We start from the raw sequence: 21,590 nt of genomic DNA on the forward strand, positions 1-21,590 counted from the left end.
TGAAAATGGTCAACCACCCATAGCACTCCAGCAGGTAGTGGATGGGAGGGAGGTTTGGTGTGGGTTAAGTTTTAAACATCAATGCAGAAGTATGATGATCGAAAAGACAGATAAAATAATTGAACAGTCATTATACACACCATAGATCCGCACCATAAAAGGAAACAAAACTTTTAGACTGCAGTTCTTTCAACTTGGCTCATGTCTGCTATTCTAACCGAACCTTTCAAAAGCTCTTCTATTGAGAAGCGGTGGCTTCATTTTTACTTGGGAAAAGATGGCAGAGCACTATCACGCCTACAGGACGACCTAATTACTCCAAACAAAACTGATGCCTTGCGCTTTACAAAGGATGACAAACCACAATAGGAGGAAATCATAGTGTAATAAAACAGTAAATACCACGGAAACGAGCTAAAGATGCAGCAGCAGCAGCAGGTCTCTCACCTGTGAAGTTCATCTAAGATTTTAGTATCCAAAAAAACAAGTGCATATCCACGTACTCGACTCACTCCCTCTTGCTATCATTGTCAGCCTCCTCCTCACTTAAATCAAGATCAGCTAACAATTCCTCCAACGGGACAGAAGGAGCATCATCGCCATCAGTCACAGATGCCATTTCTGATGGCTGATACGCCTTGTTACGGTAAAGGGATATGTTGAACCTCAAATCTGGATTCTCCTCTAAATCTCTTAAGAATTGTTCATACTCAGAGTTCAGCTTCTCTTCATGATCTCTACCCTTTGCATTGTCATCAATCTCCATATTGAGAGATTTCAGCTTCCATGAACGAGGCTTCCCACGCTTCTTCTGCCATTTCTCTTCATAGCTCTTCTTAACCAGTATCACATCTGGGAGAACAAAGCCTTTATACTTGTCCAGCTCACTATCATTACTATTAGCAGCATATAAGTCATAACCAAGTGCATAATCCCCAGATGTGTTCGCACATTGAAAATTGTATCATTCTTTCCAAAATCAGATATACGAGCTACTTGGGCATCTGCCAAAGCGTACTTAGATCCACCACTATTGACCTTGGAAGAAACAGCCTCAATATCTAGAACTATATATTCCACAAGCTGCCTACTAGAAAGTAGGGACTTAAAAGACGCCCTCCAGTATTGTTCCGCATTCAGAAAACAGTTCCTGAGAGTAAATGGTGTTGGGATCTGTAGCAGAGGTTGAAAGAGGGCTCAATATGTGCTGAAACTCAGCTTTTCTGTATATATTCAAAAAAAACTGAAGACAATTCTTTATATAGACTTACAAAACAAATAAACCACTGAGCCACTTATCCACTAACTAGGCAATAACTATCCACTACTGTTAACTAAAAATATACTGCAGCATGACTTGCTAACAGTTTAAGAAAATAGGAAACTACTAACAATTTAAATTTGACTTGGTCATATATTGAATTAGTCTTCAATACTCCCCCTTAATTCAAAGTTACAGATACCAAGCAAAGCCCTCAAATAAATAAACTTGTCTGCTGCCAAAGACTTTGTCAGTATATCAGTTAATTGCTTATGACTGCTGCAATGTTTCAGTATTATTTCCTCTTTTGCTACCAAATCGCGAATGAAATGGAAGTGGACATCAATGTGCTTAGTTCTGCTGTGAAAACTTGGATTCTTTGTCATGGCGATCGACGCTTTGTTGTCACAGTATATCCCTGTTGCACTTTCTTGCTTATGCTGAAGTTCTGCTAACATCCTTCTAAGCTAGATGACTTGACAAGCTGCTGAAGTTGCTGCAATGTACTCAGCTTCTGAGGTTGACAGCGTTGTTGTAGCTTGTTTCTTTGAACTCCAAATCACCACACTTGAACCTAAAGTGAAAACATGAGCTGAAACGCTCCGTCTATCATCCAACGAACCAGCATAGTCACTATCAGTGAACCCACATAATCTAAAATTGGGAACTTGTGAATACCAAATACCATAGTCCATAGTTCCAGCGATATAACACAGAACCCTTTTTGCTGCTCCAAAATGAACCTTTAAAGGTTTTTGCATGAATCTGGAAATGACACCAACAGAGAATGCAATATCGGGGCGAGTGTGGGTTAGGTAAATCAAACCTCCAACTAGGCTTCTAAAACTTCTAGTATCATCCATCTCTGATCCATCATTAAGCTACAATTTTTCACCAACATTCATAGGTGTAACTGCAGGCTTGCAATTAGGCAAACCAAATTTAATGAGAAGGTCCTTGGCATATTTCCTTTGTGATAGAAATATTCCATCTTTAGCTTGATGGACTTCAAGGCCAAGAAAGTAATGTAATAAACCCATATCTGATATCTCAAACGCATTCATTATTTGCGACTTAAATTCATCCACAAGAGAAATAGAAGAGCTAGTATAAATAATATCATCAACGTAAAGAAAAACAATGATGAAATCAGTACCTCTCTTCTTTACATACAATGTGGGTTCATTCTTACTTCTCATATATCTCTTTGTCTGAAGATGCCCATCGATTTTGCTATACCATGCTCGAGGGGCTTGTTTCAAACCATATAATGCCTTTTTTAGCTTGTAGACCTTTGTTCATCGCCCTTCTTTATGAAACCTTCTGGTTGTGTTACGTAGACCTCTTCTTGTAAGTCTCTATTGAGAAATGCCGACTTGACATCAAATTGATAAACTAGCCATTGTGACTGCGCAACCAATGCTAGAACAAGTCTAACGGTTTCAAACCGAGCAACTGGCGAAAATGTTTCTTCAAAATCTATACCATATTGCTGCGCATATCCTTTTGCCACAAGACGAGCTTTATGCTTCTGTAGGCTCCAATCCGCTGCAAACTTTGTCTTGAAGATCCATTTCAAGCCGATTGCATTTTTGTCTTCCAGTAATTCCACCATCTCCCATGTGCCATTCTTTTCGATAGAATTTATCTCTTCAACCATCGCACTCCGCCACTCTTCCTTTTCAGCTGCTTCTCTATAATGTGTAGGATCTGAAACAGCAAAACAAAATTGACAAGATGTATACATGTCATTAGAATACTTGGGATTCGGCTTTGTAGGCCTTGTTAATTTTCTTAATAGAATTGGATCATCTGGAGACTCTTCAAGAGTTGTATCTAAAGAGGTTTTGCTCGGTGAAGCCGAAGAAGAAGAATTCGAGGAAGTTGTAGAAGAACCCATTGCTGTAGTTGCAGCATTTGGTTGTTGAATTCCATCAAAAGTGATTCCAGTCGGCATAGGAATCTGCTCTTCATCTTACCATTGCTTCCACTCCAATTCCAACTTGCCGTTTCATCAAATACTACATCCCTTCTGATTAAAATCTTTCTACTAAGGGGTTTATACAATCTATATGCTTTGGATTGTGCACAATAACCAATAAAAATGCATTTTTCAGATTTCTCATCCAACTTATGATGGAATTGAGAATTTATCAAAGCATAAGCAATACAACCACAAATTCTTAAATAACTTACAGATGGTTTTATACCCCGCCAAGCTTCAAATGGAGTTTGATTTAGAAAAACCCTTGTGGGAGATAGATTCAATAAATGGACTGATGTCGCCACAGCTTCAACCAAAAAATAATTCGGAAGTCCCTTTGCTTGCAACATGCTTCTTGCCATCTCCACAACAGTGCAATTTTTTTCGCTCAGTGACACCATTTTACTTTGGTGTATATGGTGTTGTTAGCTCCATGTAGATGACACTTTCTTCACAAAAGAAATTAAATTCCTTGGACAAGAATTCGTCGCCTCTATCAGTGTGAAAGGTTTTGATGGACATACCACTTTGTTTCTCAACCATGACTTTGAATTGCTTGAATTTCTGAAATATTTCTGATTTGCTTTCCAAAAAATAGACCCAACTCATGCGACTATAATCATCAGTAAAGAGTAGAAAATAACGACTGCCACCAAAAGATGTAGTATGCATAGGTCCACATAAATCAACATGTAATAATTCAAGACATTTTGAAGCCCTCCAAGCCTTTTCAATAGGAAAAGGTTTTTTAGTTTGTTTTCCATAAATGCATCCTTCACACAATTCAATAGAATCAATTTTAAGTAGTCCAAGAACCATACCCTTGTCAAAGAGCAATTTCAAGCCTTTTATGTTAAGGTGACCGTACCTCAGATGCCATAACTTTGAGTCATTTTTTGCACTTGCAGCAAGGGAAAAGTTTCCATATTGGAAACATCCAACAGAAATATATTATTTGGCGTCATGGTGATGCGAACCTTTTTTCTTGACTTCTTATTTGTAATGACACACGCATCGTTATCGAACCAAAGAGAATATCCATCAGTCATTAGCTCTCCAACACTTATCAAATTATATCCTAGATCAGGTACAAACTGAACATTATCTAGCACTTTTACTTTGTCGTGGATAGTGTCGACAATCACCTTGCCTTTTCCTTCAACCTGTATCTCTTTTGTGTTACCAAGTTACACCTTCTTCCTTTGCTTATCATCAAGCTCTTGAAACATAGATTTAGTGCCCGTTATATGATTTGAACAACCACTATCTACAAACCATAAATCACTTGTCTTATGATCTGTATCAACGCAAGTAAAGAGATAATTCTCTTCCTAATTTTCTCCTGTCGCAAAGTTTATTTTTTGGTCTTTATACCATCAGTCAGCCCTTATATGCCCGTAGGGCTGACAGTGATGACATTGAATGCTATTTTTTTGGTTACTTTGCTCTTGTTCTCTCATTCCTTCCTCTTCCTCGTCCATAACCATGACCACGACCACTGCGGAATCCTCTTCTTCCCCGGCCTCTGCTTGCTGGACCATTGTTTTCTCCATACTTAGTTGTAAAATACTTCACCTGAAATGCCTTCTCTTCATTCTTTTTAGTAGATAGATTGAGTCTCGCCTCATGAGCTTGAAGAGATCCCATCAATTCATCAAAGGAAAATACTGAAAGATCCTTAGACTCTTCAATCGCAGCAACTACATGATCAAATTTTGGAGTCAAGCTTCACAGTATCTTTTCCACAATGGTCTGGTCAGTAACTTTCTCGCCATAGGATCGCATTTTGCTAACAATTGTCACTGCTTTGGACAAAAAATCAGCAATAGATTCTCCACTTTTCATCATCAAGGTTTCAAAGTCACGCCGAAGTGATTAAAGTCTCACCATAATGACCTTTGAATCACCTTGAAACTCCTTCTGTAGAATGGACCAAGCTTGCTTTGACGTGGTTGCTGCCGCAATTAGTGAAAAAATACTATCATGGATAGCTTGTTGGATAAACACCAACGCCTTAGTATCTTTTTGCTTGTTGTTTCGCAGTCTATCTCCTTCATCGGGATTTGCAAATCTAATTTCTACCAAGTCCTAAAGATTTTGGAATTTGAGTATAGTTCTCATACGAATACTCCAGAATTCATAAATTTTTCCCATAAAGATGGGAATGAGTGGTTGTGTCACACTTGAGGAATTGCTGCTACTTGCCATGGCTCTTTATACCACGAATGTTGAGATCTGTAGACTGCAAAAATCTTAAAGAGCAGAGGTTGAAAGAAAGAGGGCTCAATATGTGCTGAAACTCAACTTTTCTGTATATATTCAAAAACAACTGAAGACAAGTCTTTATATAGACTTACAAAACAAATAAACCACTAAACCACTTATCCACTAAATAGGCAATAACTATCCACTACTGTTAACTAAAAATATACTGCAGCACGACTTGCTAACAGTCCAAGAAAATAGGACACTACTAACAAATTAAATTTGACTTGGTCATATATTGAATTAGTCTTTAATAAATGGGTCAAGTAAAGCAATGTGGTTACTCACCTTGGTGCAGATCACAAGTGGTCCTAGATTCCCCAAACTATTTGATACTTTTGGCGAAGACAAATCAAGTCCTCACGACAAACTGGGGAAATTTTGTATACATATAAAATTCAACGGGTTAAATTCATACAAAATTTGAGTTTAAGTCGTGATCATTTGAGTTGATTAATTAATTTGGGCCCTACAAATTAATTAGTCCATTTTATTAAATTCAAGGCCAAGGTCCATTATGCTTTGGAGCCCAGACCCATGCCACGTGTCAGGGTTACTTGGCATCCCGTCAAATTAAAGACCAACAAGGTGATGCCACATCTCCAAATGATGTTGAAATCTTATTCAAATTTAAGAACCAGTCAAAAGTCACCAAGTGTCAAAGTGACATATTCTAGCCAATCATAAACAACTAAGTATACCCCCTACAACTATAAATAGAGGGCAACATAACATTCTAAAGGACATTCTAAAAAGAGTACTTTGACAGACATTGGCAACATCAGCATCGACTATCAAGTTCTTGCAAGGAGCAGTCAACGGAGTTCTTCCCAGAGATTATTCTAAAGCAACAAAATATTTTCCAATATTTTCGGTGATTGAAATACACCTCTAGGACTCCAAACCATCCAACGATTCGAGAAACATGCTATTGAAGGACCTCAGATCATTTCTAAGTTTAGGAGAGAAGAATCAAGAGAGTTACGAAATTGTACTCATCACAAGATTCATCAATAAAAATTACTTTTTTTCTTTTATTTATCTTTGGTTGCAGTTAATTTTGATGCATTGAAAATTTATTATGAACAAATTTTGGCACGCCCAGTGGGACCATTTTTGCTCTTCATCTCTTCCTCCTGCAAATAGGATGCTACAAATTCAACTATTGCAATGGACTTCGAAAAAACAAATGATGTTACATGAAAGGGATCTACTGCCATATCTGCTGACCTCGGTCGTGTTGGACCAATTACTTGCCGAAAGTTCAAGGCTAGTGGCTTGGACGAACCTGAATACTTTACTTTTTTGGAGGTAGAGAAAAACAAAAACTCTCATGTGACGACTACTAGGGGCAATCTTGCATCCATGTTCTTTGGCAAACTTTCTGTAACCGGATCCAACTTTGGTGAACCTAAAGATTCAACGGATTCTTCAGTTTCAATGAAGGTCAATGCCTTAATGGCTGACTCAACTGACATGGATGAGAAGTTTTCAATGATGAAGCAAACCATTAAAGCCCTGAAGAAGCCGATTAATGATAAGAATATTCATATCGTTCAACTCATGAACAAATTAGAGGCCTATGAACTAGGAGAGTTGAGTCATATTCCTGCTTATCTACTCGGTTTTACTTCACAGAACAATGATGTTGAGGAATTACCTGCAAAGTTTAAATTTCAGAACAAGAAATAATCTATTTCAATTGCGGCTTTATCTGTCCAATAGTTGCAAGATATGATAACAAACACCATCAGGACTCAATATGATGGAGCACCACAGTTTGTCGTATTACCCCATGCCTTACAAAAGATGAATTGATTGTCTACCTATGCCAACGAGATATCAACCACCAAATTTTACAATAATTTGATATCAAGGGAAAACCGAGACAACACATTGCCTATTTTGTTAAAATATATAGCAACACTAGAACACATGACGATCTCTTGGTAAAGCAGTTTGTTTGTTCGTTAAAGGATAGCGCATTTGACTGGTATATTGACTTGGAGCATGAGTTAATTGATATTTGAAAGCATCTCAAGAAGGAATTTCTCAATTAATTTTATAGCACTCGATGAACGGTGAGCATGATAGAGTTAACAAGCACTAAGTAAAGAAAGGATGAGCCTGTAGCGGATTACATCAATCGATGGAGATCACTGAGTTTGGACTGCAAAGACCATTTTTCTGAAATATCTGTGGTAGAAATGTGTATTCAAGAAATGCATTTGGGCCTTCTATACATACTACAAGGAATCAAACCCTGAACATTTGAAGAGCTTGCTACACGAGCACACGACATAGAGTTAAGCATCACAATTCATGGGAAGGAATCCCTTTTTATTGACATGATGAAAGAAAAAAGAAAGTTCAATAAAGGTATGACCTCAAATACTAAAGAGTCTATGACAGTGAAAGCAACTTCTGTGAAGGTCACAACCAAGAAAAAAGTAAAAGAAGATAAAGCCTTGAGACAATATCCGAGAGAGGAATAACGTCGTCCAACCTTGAAAGAATTAGAAGCTAAGGTTTATCCATTTCCAAATTCAAATGTACCTATTATACTATATGAATTACTAGTTAAGAAAATCATTGATCTTCCTGAATCAAAAAGGCTAGAGAAAATCAATAAGGTCAATGATCCCAAATACTACAAGTATCATCGGGTCATTGGCTACCCAACGAGAAAGTGATTTATCTTGAAGGAGAAAATCATGACGCTGGTAAGTGAGGGAAAATCATCATCGACATGGATGAAATAGTAGAGACAAATCACGCTAGTTTTATTCCCGAAAAGAAGGAGTGTTCAATATTGCAAACCATGCCAAGCTCAATCATCTTGCTGTTTGGGAGCTGCGAGCCAATTGAAGTGGATTTTCCAAGAAGTGGATTTTCCAAGGAAAACGCTTAAAGGCTCATTAGGAACAGACAACAAAGCCAAAAGTAATAATGATGATAGTTGGACCTTGGTTTTTCGTAATAAAATGAGATATCAAATGGGTTCTAAGAAAACGACTTCCTAAGATGAGAGTGATGAAGAGTAACGTGGAGCATCTACAATCACCAAAAAGTGTTAAGTTTGATACTTGTAAGAAGATTAATGGTGCATTGTCACGGAAGGACTGAAGGCCTATTATATTTTATGAGTTCTTTCCAGAAAAATTTCTTGAAGATAGTCAAATTGGTGCCACACATGTAATTTCCAGCACAAAAGAAGTAAAGGAAAGCAAAGGAGGGCATTGTCCAACAATAACATAAGAATTTCATAGCAAAAGAGGGTATTGTCCAACAATAACACGAGAATTTTATGCTACTAGAGAAGTTGCATCATGTTGTGCTGTAATTTCCTTCACGGATGACGATTTATTGTTAGGGTCTAAACTATATAACATACCTTTGTTTGTGGTAGGGGCTATTTGAGAACAATATCTCAATCTTATATTAATCGATGATGGTTCGGTAGTCAATATCAAGCCAAAGATGCTGCTCAAAAGGCTTGGAATCTTCATTGATGAATTATCCAAAAGCAACATAAAGATTCAAGGCTTCAATCAAGGAGGACAATGAGCCATGGAAAAGATTTGTGTAGGGTTATCCTTTGGCGACATGAAATCAAATATTTTGATTCATGTTATAGATGCCAGAACATTATACAACTTGCTTCTTGGACGCCCCTAGATGCATGAAAATGGAGTGGTGTCATCTACTTTACATTAATGCATAAAGTATGTAAAGGATGGTGAAGTAGTCAAAATATATACAGATATCAATTCTTTTACTGATATAGAGTCGTACTTTACAGATGCAAAATTCTACTTGGATTCTTGTGAATTGAGTGTGAAGAAACCAATACTAGCCAACCAACTAATATTGTTTTAAAAGAAGTAGAGGTTTAGTGGGCTTCTGTCAAGATGCCAAAGGAGAGAAATGAAAAATTCTCCACTAAGTTTTCAATATTTGAAGGAGACATGCATACGACTATGGATGAAGAACATATAATTTTTTGCTACATCCCTCGTGAGCGTCGAAAGGACGGAAAACCCTTGCTAGAAGTATGTACTCAATAATGCCACCCTCTAAGGAGAGAAATGAGTCATAAGGCATTCCAAAATTTGAAAAAGATTATGACTGTCCAAGTGATACAGGTCCTATCTAGCATGCCTGAGTTTCCAGGAAGCAATACTTTGGCTCATAAGATAAAAGTTCACTTTGATGAGAAAGACTTTATGCTGCTTGAAAAATTAAGTCATAACTTCTCCAATCCAGCAAGACTAGGTGAGCTCAAAGATGATGTCACTGCTGAGAAGATACATGGTCTTACAGATGCATAAATAAAGTTGAGAAAGCAAAGGCATTAAGTTGCCACTCCTAAGTTTGGCCTGGGATTAAAATTGCTGGAATATCTTTGAATTTCTACCAAGAAGGGCAAGCAAATAAATTCATCACATTATGACTCAGTAGAAAAAAACAAGGAATCTGAGAATGAGAAAATGCCACAACAAACTTTTTTGTTTGAATGCGTAGGAAGATTGACACCTCGTGTCTCTGTATTTGAAAGATTGGGTTGCAAGGACAAAGTAGAGCCTCTAAACAAATGGAAGGAAAGGACGACACCTCAAGAACTTCTGTCTTTCATTATTTGGGAACCATAAGAAAGTCATTAGCACAAAAAGGGTTGCTGGAGAATAAAAAGAAAGATTTTCTTGAAGGAATCGATGACAAAGACATTCATAGTATCTTCCTATCACATATGAAGAGAAAGACTATGTTTTCAATCACCACGGATGGTTCGCTAAAAGTTAAAAAAACACCATTGTGTTCACTAACAAATTTTGTGGAGAGACAAAGAAGGAGCAAGAAGATTCCATCACGATATCCGAAGGAAGTCAATTGGAAGATTCCTACTTTGTACAAGCATCCTATTACATAACAGTGGAAGAAGGTCCATAATTTGATGGTGTGGATGATAATGTTCAAGAGAATCCACCCCAACTGGAGGATGGCATACAATCAACCATAGATGAACTCAATGAACTTAATCTTGGCACTCTAGAAGATCCGCGCTCAACATTCATTAGTGCGCTTCTTACACCGAAATAAGAAAGGGACTACTTTAAGTTATTAGTTGAGTACAAAGATGTATTTGGTTGGTTGTACCAAGAAATGTCAGTCCTTAGTCCTAGGGTAGCTATTCATTATTTGGGGATCAAAAAGGGGGCACATCCCATAAAGCAGTCACAACGAGTGTTTCATCCCGAGTTGGTAACATAAATTGAAGCAGAGGTCAATAAGCTCATCAAAGCCAAATTTATCTAAAAAGTGAAGTACCCATCATGGATCTCACACATTGTACCTGTCAAGAAAAAGAATGGTAAAATATATGTCTGCTATGTCTGCGTTGATTTTTGAGACTTGAATAAGGCATGTCGAAAAGATGATTTCCCAATACCGATCATAAAGCTCATGGTTGATGCGACAACTGTACATAAAGCTATGACATTTATGGATAGGTCTTCCAAATATAATCAAATTAGAATGTCTCCAAAGGACTAAGAATGCACTGTATTTTAAACTCCAAAAGGGATATATTGTTACAAGGTTATCCCTTTTGGTCTAAAGAATGCGGGTGCAACCTACCAACGTGCAATGCAAATCATTTTGTATGACATATTACATAAGAGGGTGGGATGTTATATCGATGACTTGGTGGTAAAGACAAAGTGCAGGGACGACCATCTTGAAGACCTTCGTATTGTTTTTGAGAGGTTGGGAAATTTTAACTTAAAACTGAACCCACTCAAATATGTCTTTGGGGTTACTTCAGGAAAGCTTCTTGGATTTATTGTGCGTCATCGTGGAATTAAAGTTGATCCCACAAAGATTGATGCCATTCAAAGAATACCTGAGCCAAAAAACTTGAGAGATCTCTGTAATCTACAAGGAAATTTGGCATTCATTCAGAGGTTCATCTCTAACTTGGCTGGAAGATGTCAACCCTTTAACCAGCTAATAAAAAAGATGCATATTTCCAGTGGGACCAATCATGTCAAAATGCTTTTGACAGCATCAAAAGATACTTGTTGAATGCACCTATATTAGAGGCACCAACTCTTAGAAGGCCGTTAATACTCTACATTGCATCACAAGAGTGATCACTTGGAGCACTTCTTGCTCAGGAGAATGAAGATAAGAAGGAACAAGTATTGTACTATCTAAGTCAAATCTTGATAGGATCTGAGTTAAATTATACGCCCATTGAGAAGATATGCTTAGTTTTGCTTTATGCGATAAAGAAATTAAGGCATTATTTTTAAGCATACACCATTAAGCTAATTTCTCGAGCTGATCCTATAAAGTTTATAATGACACGGTCAGTTCTCTCAGTGCATCTAGAAAGATGGTCTATATTATTTAACTAATATGAGATCGTATATGCATCTCAAAAGGCTGTGAAGGGGCAAACACTTGCTAATTTTCTTGCCGATCACCCTTTGCCAGCGGAATGGGAGGTTTTAGATGAGTTTCTTTATAAAGATGTACTATTTACTAAAGAAATGTTTCCCTGGACAATGCTCTTTGATGGATCTACACGTTGAGATGGTGCAGAAGCAGGCATTGTGCTGATATCACCAGAAAGATTAATCTTGTCATTCTCATTTATTTTAGGTTAAACTTGTTCCAACAATGTTGTAGAGTACCAAAATTTAATTATTGGCCTTGAAAGTGTATCAAATATGAAGATTCCACAATTGGATATCTATGTTGATTCTAAGTTGATCATAAACCAACTTTTAGAGAGTTACGAGGTGAAGAAGGAAGATCTTTTGCCATATCACCAATATGCCATTCTTTTTCTTGAAAGGTTTGATCATGTGTTCCTAAACCACGTCCCAAGAGAAGAAAATCACATGGCGGATGCTCTAGCTAACTTAGCCACAATACAACACTCGGAAAGAATAAGTCAACAAAGGTGAAAGTATCTCATCGATGGGTTATTCCTGGTTTTCTCGATCTTCAAATAGATGAAAGCCATCATACATCTGTTCGAGTAGTGGAAGAAAGAGATGGTGGAAACCACTGATTGAGTATCTCGAGCATGGAAGGCTACCTGAGGATCCATGAAAAAAAGTAGACATTAAGAGAAGGGCACCACGATTCATCTTTCATGAGGGAATATTATTTTGTCATTCTTATGAGGGATTATTCCTACGATGTATTGACAAAGAAAAATCTCAACAGACAGTGGTTGAAGCATATTCTGACACATGTGGATCACACCAATCAGGGCCTAAACTTTATTTCCGCATCAAAAGGATGGGCTACTAGTGGCCGACAATGGTGGTGGATTTTCTAGAGCATGACAAAAGGTGACAAGCGTGTCAATTCTATGCTAATTACATCCATCAGTCTCCAGAGCCTCTTTATCCAACTGTAGCCTCATGGCCTTTTGATTCCTGGGGACTTGATGTTGTTGAACCTCTTCCAAAGTCGTCAAAAGGGCAAATGCACATCTTAGCCACTACTGACTATTTCTCAAAATGGGCTGAAGCCGTGCCATTAAAAAAAGTGAAAAAGGAAAATGTTGTTGATTTTATCAAGTCAAACATAATATTCAAGTATGGCATACCAAGATGCATAGTTATGGATAATGGAATGCCCTTCAACAAAAAACTCATGAAAACTTTGTGTGGGAAGTTCAATTTTAAGCAGCACAAGTCTTTAATGTACAATGCACCTACTAATGGTCTTGCAGAAGCTTTTAACAAGACACTTGGTAACCTATTGAAGAAAGTTGTTGCAAAAAATAAAAGAGACTGAAATGAGAGGATCGGTGAATCTTTGTGGGCATATCATACAACCTTTAGAACTACAACGCAAGAGACTCCGTATTCATTAGTGTATGGTGTAGAGGAAGTCCTTCCATTAGAACAACAAATTCCATCATTGCAAATTGTGAATCAAGAAGGGCTTACAATTGAACATAACTCTTAATTTCGTCTAATAGAGTTAGAGGCATTGGACGAGAAGAGATTAAAAGTGCAACAATGAGTTGAGTGTTATCAAGCTTGACTTTCTAGAGCTTTCAACAAGAGGGTGCGACTATGATAATTTCAAGTAGGTGACTTGGTCTTAGCAGTTCAAAGACCCAAAATCCTCAACAAACGCATTGGTGATAAGTTTACATCAAAATGGCATGGTCCATATGTAGTGAATGAAGCTTATTCAAGTGGCGCTTATAGGATTGTCGATCAAGATGTGTAAGCGTTATCCCATCAACGGCAAGTTCCTGAAGCATTACTTTTCATAAAGGTTGCCTACACTCCTTAAGGCACGAGCTTAAACTGCATGTTACTCCCGGCCCGCATGAGTCTAAATTGTGAATGACTCTCTAAAAAAAGAAGAAAGAAAAAAGAAAAAAGAAAAAAGAAAAAAGAAAAAAGAAAAAAGTAAAAAGAAAAAAGGAAAAAGAAAAAAGAAAAAAGAAAAAAAATTAAAAAATAAATTAACTCATCGCTCCTGAACTACGTTATAACTTGATCCTCCCAAGGTATGCAGACAACTTAGAGTATTTTTTACTCTAAGTTTAGTCATATGAGTTAAAAAAAAAAGAAAAAACGTGTGTCATTATTTGAGCACGACAATAACACTTTGAATTGACATAGATATCACATGAGGATAGATGTTCCTTCGCTAAGTTTATCACGGACGTGCAATAGTGAAGAGACCAGCATGACAAACCGGATTTTGACACTATATCTGTATAAATCCGTATAGGTGTTCACCATTATTTTTACATATGTGGTTGATCTTAAGAGAGTTCTCCACAATAAAAAAGATGGCTCATGATTCAAGATCTCCTAAGTCAAGTTATGAATTTTCTATCATAGCCACTTAAAGTTACAAAATAGGCTATCAAATTCTGAACTAAGCTGACTTTGATGATTTATCTGTATAAATTCATAAAGGCGTTGAGTGTGGTTTTTTTATGTATGTTGTAGATCTATGAATCTACTTTCCAATGAAAAAATGATACCTAATTTTGATACTCCTACATCGAGATATGGAATTTATTGTGACACTGTGCAAAGTTGATAACACTAGCGAACCAAGATTAGAAGATCAGTTTTGGGGCAATATCTAGGATGATTTGGGTGCAATCTGATTGTTATTCTTGAATGATACGTAGCTCTACGATTCTAGTTTTCAACATAAGAAATAGCACCTGATTTTGTACTCCTATGTCGAGATACAAAATTTATCGTGATGTTGTACAAAACTGATAAAACTAGTGAATGAAGATTAGAAGATCGGTTTTGGGACAATATCTGGGACAATTTGGGTGTAATCTGATTGTGATTCCACATGCAATGTAACTCTACGATTCTATATTCCAACGCAAAAAATGGGTCCTGATTTTGATGTTCCTAAGTCAAGATATGACAATTTTTCTGAGGCTACTCAAAACAAACAAAAAGTGATGAAACAGAACTGAAAAATTGATTTCGGAAGGGTACCTGGACAAATTCAGAGAACTTTTAGCCAATAATTTTTACATAAATTATAGTTACATGAGTTAGCTTGACAACGGAATAAGAATTTTGTGATTTTGACATTCCTAGTTCGAGTTATGAATTTTTTTACTAAAGCTGCTCAAAGCTGAAAAAATTGGGTGACATGGAGTTTGAACGAAGCTTTTTATAAAATATTTGCACATGTGTAAAAATCTTTTGGTCGTGATTTTCATGCGCATTGTAGTTTTGAGAATTTTCATTCCAATGGCACAACTGACTCATAATTTTAAATTATTTATCTCATGTCACAAAAGTCAAACCGTATGGGTCGGGAAGGCAAATAAAAGAACTTGTTGGCGTGTCCAATTTTTTTTAAAATAAACTATGTAGCACGAGAGACATTAAAAGAAAAATATCACTTTTATTGCTCCAAGAAAGACTACTGATACATCATGATAAGATCCAAAATAAAACTAAAAAGGGGAAAGAGAACATTCTTGAGCAAAAAAAAAGAAAAACTTATGGCCAAGGATATGACGGCGACTTGTCTCAGCGATTTACTTTAGTTTATCAAGTTCTTTTGTTTTTATTTCCAACAGTGGACTGATTTTATCAAGGCATGAGTCTCGTCTTCAATATTGGTGACACTCTCTTGATTTTTGGATAATTTTTTTTATGTTCTTCAATAAGCTAAATAGTCTTCTTCTTCTTCGACGATGTCCAGACTTCTAACTCTTTTTCAGCTCTCTTAAAAACTTCTTGAAGCTTTCCCAGACACTTTAAAACCTTGACTTTGTCTTTATTTGCAGCATAAAGATGTTTTTGTGCAACAGAAAACAACTCCTGATGAGCATCTCTAGTTATCTTTTCGGAACTAGACAATTTTGTAATATTATAATTCCCATGCTTCTTAAAATATTTTGCAAGTAGAACCTCCAAAGAAAAGAGGTCGACGACATTGACCTCCCGAAGATGTTTAAGAATTAGTGCAACACCTTTCTCCAACTCTTTGAGATTTTCTGATGATTCGACAGAGAATTGTATAATACACTTATACAAGGTATGCCATAATCCAAAAATGTAGGACAATTTGAAAGCCAAAATAGCCTTTTGTGGTTCAAAATTTGGGTCAATCAATTGTAATGGCCGAACCAAATACTTGGGGACGTTTGAAGGTCTATTATCATTTGCTTCAGCCACCGTACCAGTAGTTTGAATATTTTGAAAAGATTCAACATTTTCTGACAACTTTGTCGACGGATCCTTATTTGTAGCTTGAGTCATGGTGTTATCAAGAGAAATATTGGGTCTCTTCAACACACTTGAAGGATTTGGGCTTGTAACATAATCCTCACCAAATATGTTACTGTAAACGTCCAAAAAACCTAACTAAAAGAAAGATGTTAATATCGAGTAAAGTGGGAAGTTGGGATATTAAAGAAATAATTATTACCTGATGTACCAAATCAGCCAAGGACATTGTTAAACCAGCGACACCATCTTCAAAGATAGCGGTGTCAATACTTATGGAATCCAAATTAGCAAACTCATAAAGTTGATCGCTTAAGTCTTTATGCTTTTTCTTCAAACGCTTTCAGTATGGTTCTTGGATAACATTTCTTTCATTTGAGCTAGAGGAGAAACTATCAATAACAGCTCCATTGAGTGAAACAGGTGGTTTGGATGTGTCACTGCAAAATAACACAATGTCTAGTGACTTTTCAATGCCTTTATTTGATGGGCTGGAAGATTTCTTTCTTTTGTGGACAACGTCGATCAATTCGAAAATGGATATGGCTACTGCCTTGGGGGCCGATGAGGGACTTTTTACTCTTTTATCCATATGATTATCCTTACCCTTCAAATTTTTCAATTTAAGAACAACTTGGACAGATTGAGCAGGATTACTCGTTACCGCCTTGGACTTTGAAGAGTGAGAAAGATTGCCTTGACCATCCAGCTAAAGTTAGTTTCCTTTGGTTGATGTGGGGGCATCATTTTTCTTCGAACCTCTTAAAATAATATGGGTACTTCGTCTCAACAGAGTCTCCCGATGGGCTAGCCACCAATTCAAGTACTCACGAGTCATAAAAGGTCCAATGTCCAACGGACGCATTAGTTTGTTAAGCTTTGACAAACTTGCAAGAAAAACACAAGAATCCCAAAGATGAATCAAAGCTATCAACGAACCATAAAAATAATGCTTTGTTAGAATGCCAGAAACATCTTGACGAAATCCAAACTGGCGACTTAATCGATGAGGGCTATAAGGCTCCACGATCAGATCATTGTCATGCCTCAAAGTGACAAAACTTGAATGAAGGCCTATGAAGAAGTCACTCCAAGAATGGATAGTTCGCTGCTATCATCAAGTTGTAACTCTTTTCCCTTTAACAAGGCCAGATGAGGAAGATATTTTACATTGAATTGTTGAAATCACTCGCGAGTATCAACAAGGTCAAATTAGTTTGCCATCTTTTCTCCTAAAATTAGCCACATTTGCACCCCTCGTTGTGGATGGTTTACATGGTAATAAGTTTCAAGAGACTCATACATACATCTATAAATATAATGGATGGGAAAGAGTGCATGGAAGGACCCCAACTTTGAAGAAGTAGAGATTTCCCTAAGGCCATAATAGATGCTTGCAAGAATTAGGACCGCCAAAGAAAATTTCTCCATGAGCCATCAAGCTTGAAACTTTAAAGATGCTAGCACGAATACAATCAGCCTTTTTGTTGGGAAGCAAAATTTATAGAGCCAACATGCAAGGAAAATCGCCAAATAAGTTTCATTTCTGAGTGATTCTTCCATGCCTAACTCGAAAAAATAGACATTCTCTTATTCAATTCATTGTAAAAAATTCATGTCAATATTCCTTAACGGGTTATGATTCATCCTTGGCTTCGCCTGGTTTTTTGACATATTTTTTTGGTCCTCGAAACCAGAAATTAGTCTAATCAAGAAAGGAGACATCATCGATGACACCTTTTGTAAGCTGAAAGAATGCCGAAAATAAGTGTGAGAAACTTCTAGGAAGAAAAGGCTTTCCTTTGTCATCCACATATGTCAACTCCTTAGCCGAAGGAATAGCTTCGTCGTAAGATGACCCATGAACATGAAATCCTCTAATGTTTCTCAAGTCCCATAAAGATATGGAAATCTCTCTAATAAAAGTAGAAACTGTGTTGGTGGATGAACGCCAATTCTCACAGAAGACCTAGAGCATATTCTCGTTATGGTCATACATGAACAATGAAGCAAAGACGGTGTCATAAGTATTATTGTGCTCCAAGTTCTCCTTATTATGGGCAAGAACGTCTTCTATCCACTCCAATAGCCAGATATATATCGAACCTCACCAAATTTAGAGGGAGGAACATGCCAACTGCTAAGGCTCCTAGTGCCACAACAACAACATTTTGATGTATAGAAAACTTCACAAGGAGAACTTTTCAGTCACAATTTTACCCGAAAAGTTGTCCATGACATCCTTAGTTTTTGTCATTGACCATTCTGTGAGATAGAGGGAAGTTTCCGAATGTTTTTTATCAATCGCAAAGGCGGCAATAATCGGAGGATGAACTTTCAAAGTGAGTGCTTTGGCATGCGAATTTGGTTTGCTTTCCACTATCTCAAGGCATTCGTGTGGAGTTTCACGGTCATTAAAACAAGTCATTATTGGGGACCAAGAACACCCTACACTATTCCTGAGGATTAACAAAGGAATAGAGATTAACAGTTATGGACACACAAGTTGGATAAAATAGGAAACAATAGAACCTGAAGTTGAGTGTTAAAGAAAAACAAAAAAAAAATTAACAATAGCAACACAGGTTAAACTTGGTCGCAAATCTTTTGTTTAGTTACTATTCCTTGTTGCCGGTTACAATAAATATAATTGCAAAACTTGGTTAAGTTACAACTCCCTTTTGTCACTTATTAAAAAATGAGTAGCTTACGATTGCAGTTACGTATTTCTATTGCAATCGTGCAAATTTGAGCGAGCAAAAGGGAGCAGGCTGCTATGAACGTTATAGTTACCTGAGAAGCAATTTGTGGATTCAATCGTATTGGGAAAGGTCATAGCTATTTAGCCTTACAATTAAACACAGTCGAACACTTTTCTTTGTGGCTACCGGGTCCTTTGATGAATTTTTTCTACAAGGGAAAATCTTATATAGAAGTTCTGGTGAAAATCTCAATTTCGTATATAAGGAAGGTTGCAATAACATTGGAAGAAGAAAATCCCTGAGAATTTTAAATTTCCAAGTAGCTAAAAAGAAAATTACCATGTTTGAAAGATTTCTTTGAAAAAATTTGATTCTTTTTGAACACCAAAGGAAAGTTAATATTTTCTTGGTTCAAAAGTTCAATTCAAGAATCTTTACTAACATATAAGGGGCAGTAAGTTAAGGATATAATCAATATGGTCCTATTTCAAATCTATGTGGAGGGTTCCTCAATATTGTCTAGTGTGTAATGACTTGAACAAATATTAAGGGTCATTTATTTCACGCTTAACCAAGAGAAGAACTTTCACTATGTGAAAATATATGGCAAAAATGTTAGACCACTCACAAATGACAGTCTATCTAGAAGACATCGAAAGGAAACAAGTATCTTTGAAAGAAACAAGTACCTTTGAGGTAAAAAATATGAAAACACATTTATAGGTACATCAAGTCTCGTCGCCAAGTTTTAGCAAGCCTACACGTCGACAAGTCTCGAAGTAAGGGGCATTTGTAGACATATAAAATTCAACGGGTTAAATTCATACAAAATTTGAGTTTAATTCATGATCATTTGGGTTGATTAATTAATTTGGGCCCTACAAATTAATTAGTCCATTTTATAAAATTCAAGCCCAAGGTCCATTATACTTTGGAGTCCAGACCCATGCCACGTGTCAGGGTGACTTGGCATCCCCGTCAAATTAAAGACAAACAAGGTGACACCATATGTCTAAATAATGTGGAAATCTCATTCAAATTCAAGAACCATTCAAAAATCACCAAGTTTCAAAGTGACATATTTTGGCCAATCGCAAGCAACTAGGCCTACCCCCAACAACTATAAATAGAGGATAACGTAACATTCTATAGGGTATTCTAAAAAGAGGACTTTGACAAGAATTGGTAACATCGGCATCAACTATCATATTCTTGCAAGGATCAGTCAATGGAGTTCTTTCCGGAGATTATTCCAAAGTGACAAAATATTTTTCGACATTCCCGACAATTGAAATACACCTCTAGGAGTCCACACCATCCAACGATTTGAGAAACACGCTAATGAAGGCCCTCATATTATTTCTAAGTTTAGGAGAGAAGAATCAAGAGAGTCATGGAATTGTACTTACAAGATTCATCAATAAAAATACTTTTTTTCTTTTATTTATCTTTGGTTGCAGTTAATTTTTGACGCATTGAAAATTTGTTGTGAAAAAATTTCAACAGAAAAAGTATACTTATAGTTGTAATTATTGCTCTTAGGATCATGAGACATCAATTGTTTGTCATTACGGCTCCGAATGAGAACAACTTTTGCTATGAACTCCACAAACTTTACAGCATGACTCCTATTCGAGAAGAACAGATCAATTCCTTGATCCATTTGCTTAATCATTATAGCACGAGCAACGACATTATGTTTAAGAATAAGTTGTTCCAAATAGAAGAATGTTCCCTTGTGAGAAACATGCTACCATAGCTGCACTGCAGCCACCTACTGATCAGGAATATCTTGAACCCTTGTACAATATTCACACATTTGGTCTTGGATAACATATTCAACTGTATATGCCTACTCAAGGATATCTTCATGAAAAACTTCTTTCTGAACCTTCAACTTAACTTTGATTCTCTTGGAGTGAGGTTCAGTCCAAATGAACTCTGTCCGCACTAAACGAACTTTATTCAAATTCTTCAACCTCTTCACACAAACGTCAATAACTCATTTGATTCTAATTGGGCTTTAATCCAGGTACTTGGATGCTGCAAATAGCTCTCACATTCAGGGAAATGACATATGATAACATGCTTCTGGAGACCTTCTGTGATGTCAATTTCAGACCTCAAGCAGTTGGCATATATATTGGCAGTATTTGGTTGCATACTTATACCACATTTGCAATATAAAACATTTACAATTGTATGATGCACCATAAATATACCCATTTCTTGTGCCATAGCTGGTAAGAGACATATAAGACTTAAGAAGAAAAAGGGCAATAAAGATAATGAAATATGCATAAACAATCTAAAGTACAAAACCACCTAGAAAGTATGCCAAATATTGCAAAGCGAAAGTTTACATTTAGATCTGGTGGGTCAAAGATTTTTATGTAACATGGCTCCATATTAAACATAGACACTAAGACATGTCGAGAACAAGATACTGGGAAATTTAATTCCAGTAATCTCAATGCTATGAATTCAAAAATGAGTGAAACAGAAACATGAAGATGGAATCCTTTGTAAAGCCATGACAAGAGCTTTTTATTTTTCAGTGAACCTTTAGTCCATTACTAGAAGAAGCACAAATAAGTACATGTCTTGAACAAAAT

General features: G+C 36.7%; 1 pseudogene; it reads right to left on the reverse strand.

The window, feature by feature from the left end:
• Positions 1-95: 95 nt before the first annotated feature.
• Positions 96-21,213, reverse strand: LOC107874966 (annotated as a pseudogene).
• Between the last annotated feature and the right edge of the window lie 377 nt (positions 21,214-21,590).

The sequence above is a fragment of the Capsicum annuum genome, chromosome 6, assembly GCF_002878395.1.
Source record: "Capsicum annuum cultivar UCD-10X-F1 chromosome 6, UCD10Xv1.1, whole genome shotgun sequence".
NCBI lineage: Eukaryota > Viridiplantae > Streptophyta > Magnoliopsida > Solanales > Solanaceae > Capsicum > Capsicum annuum.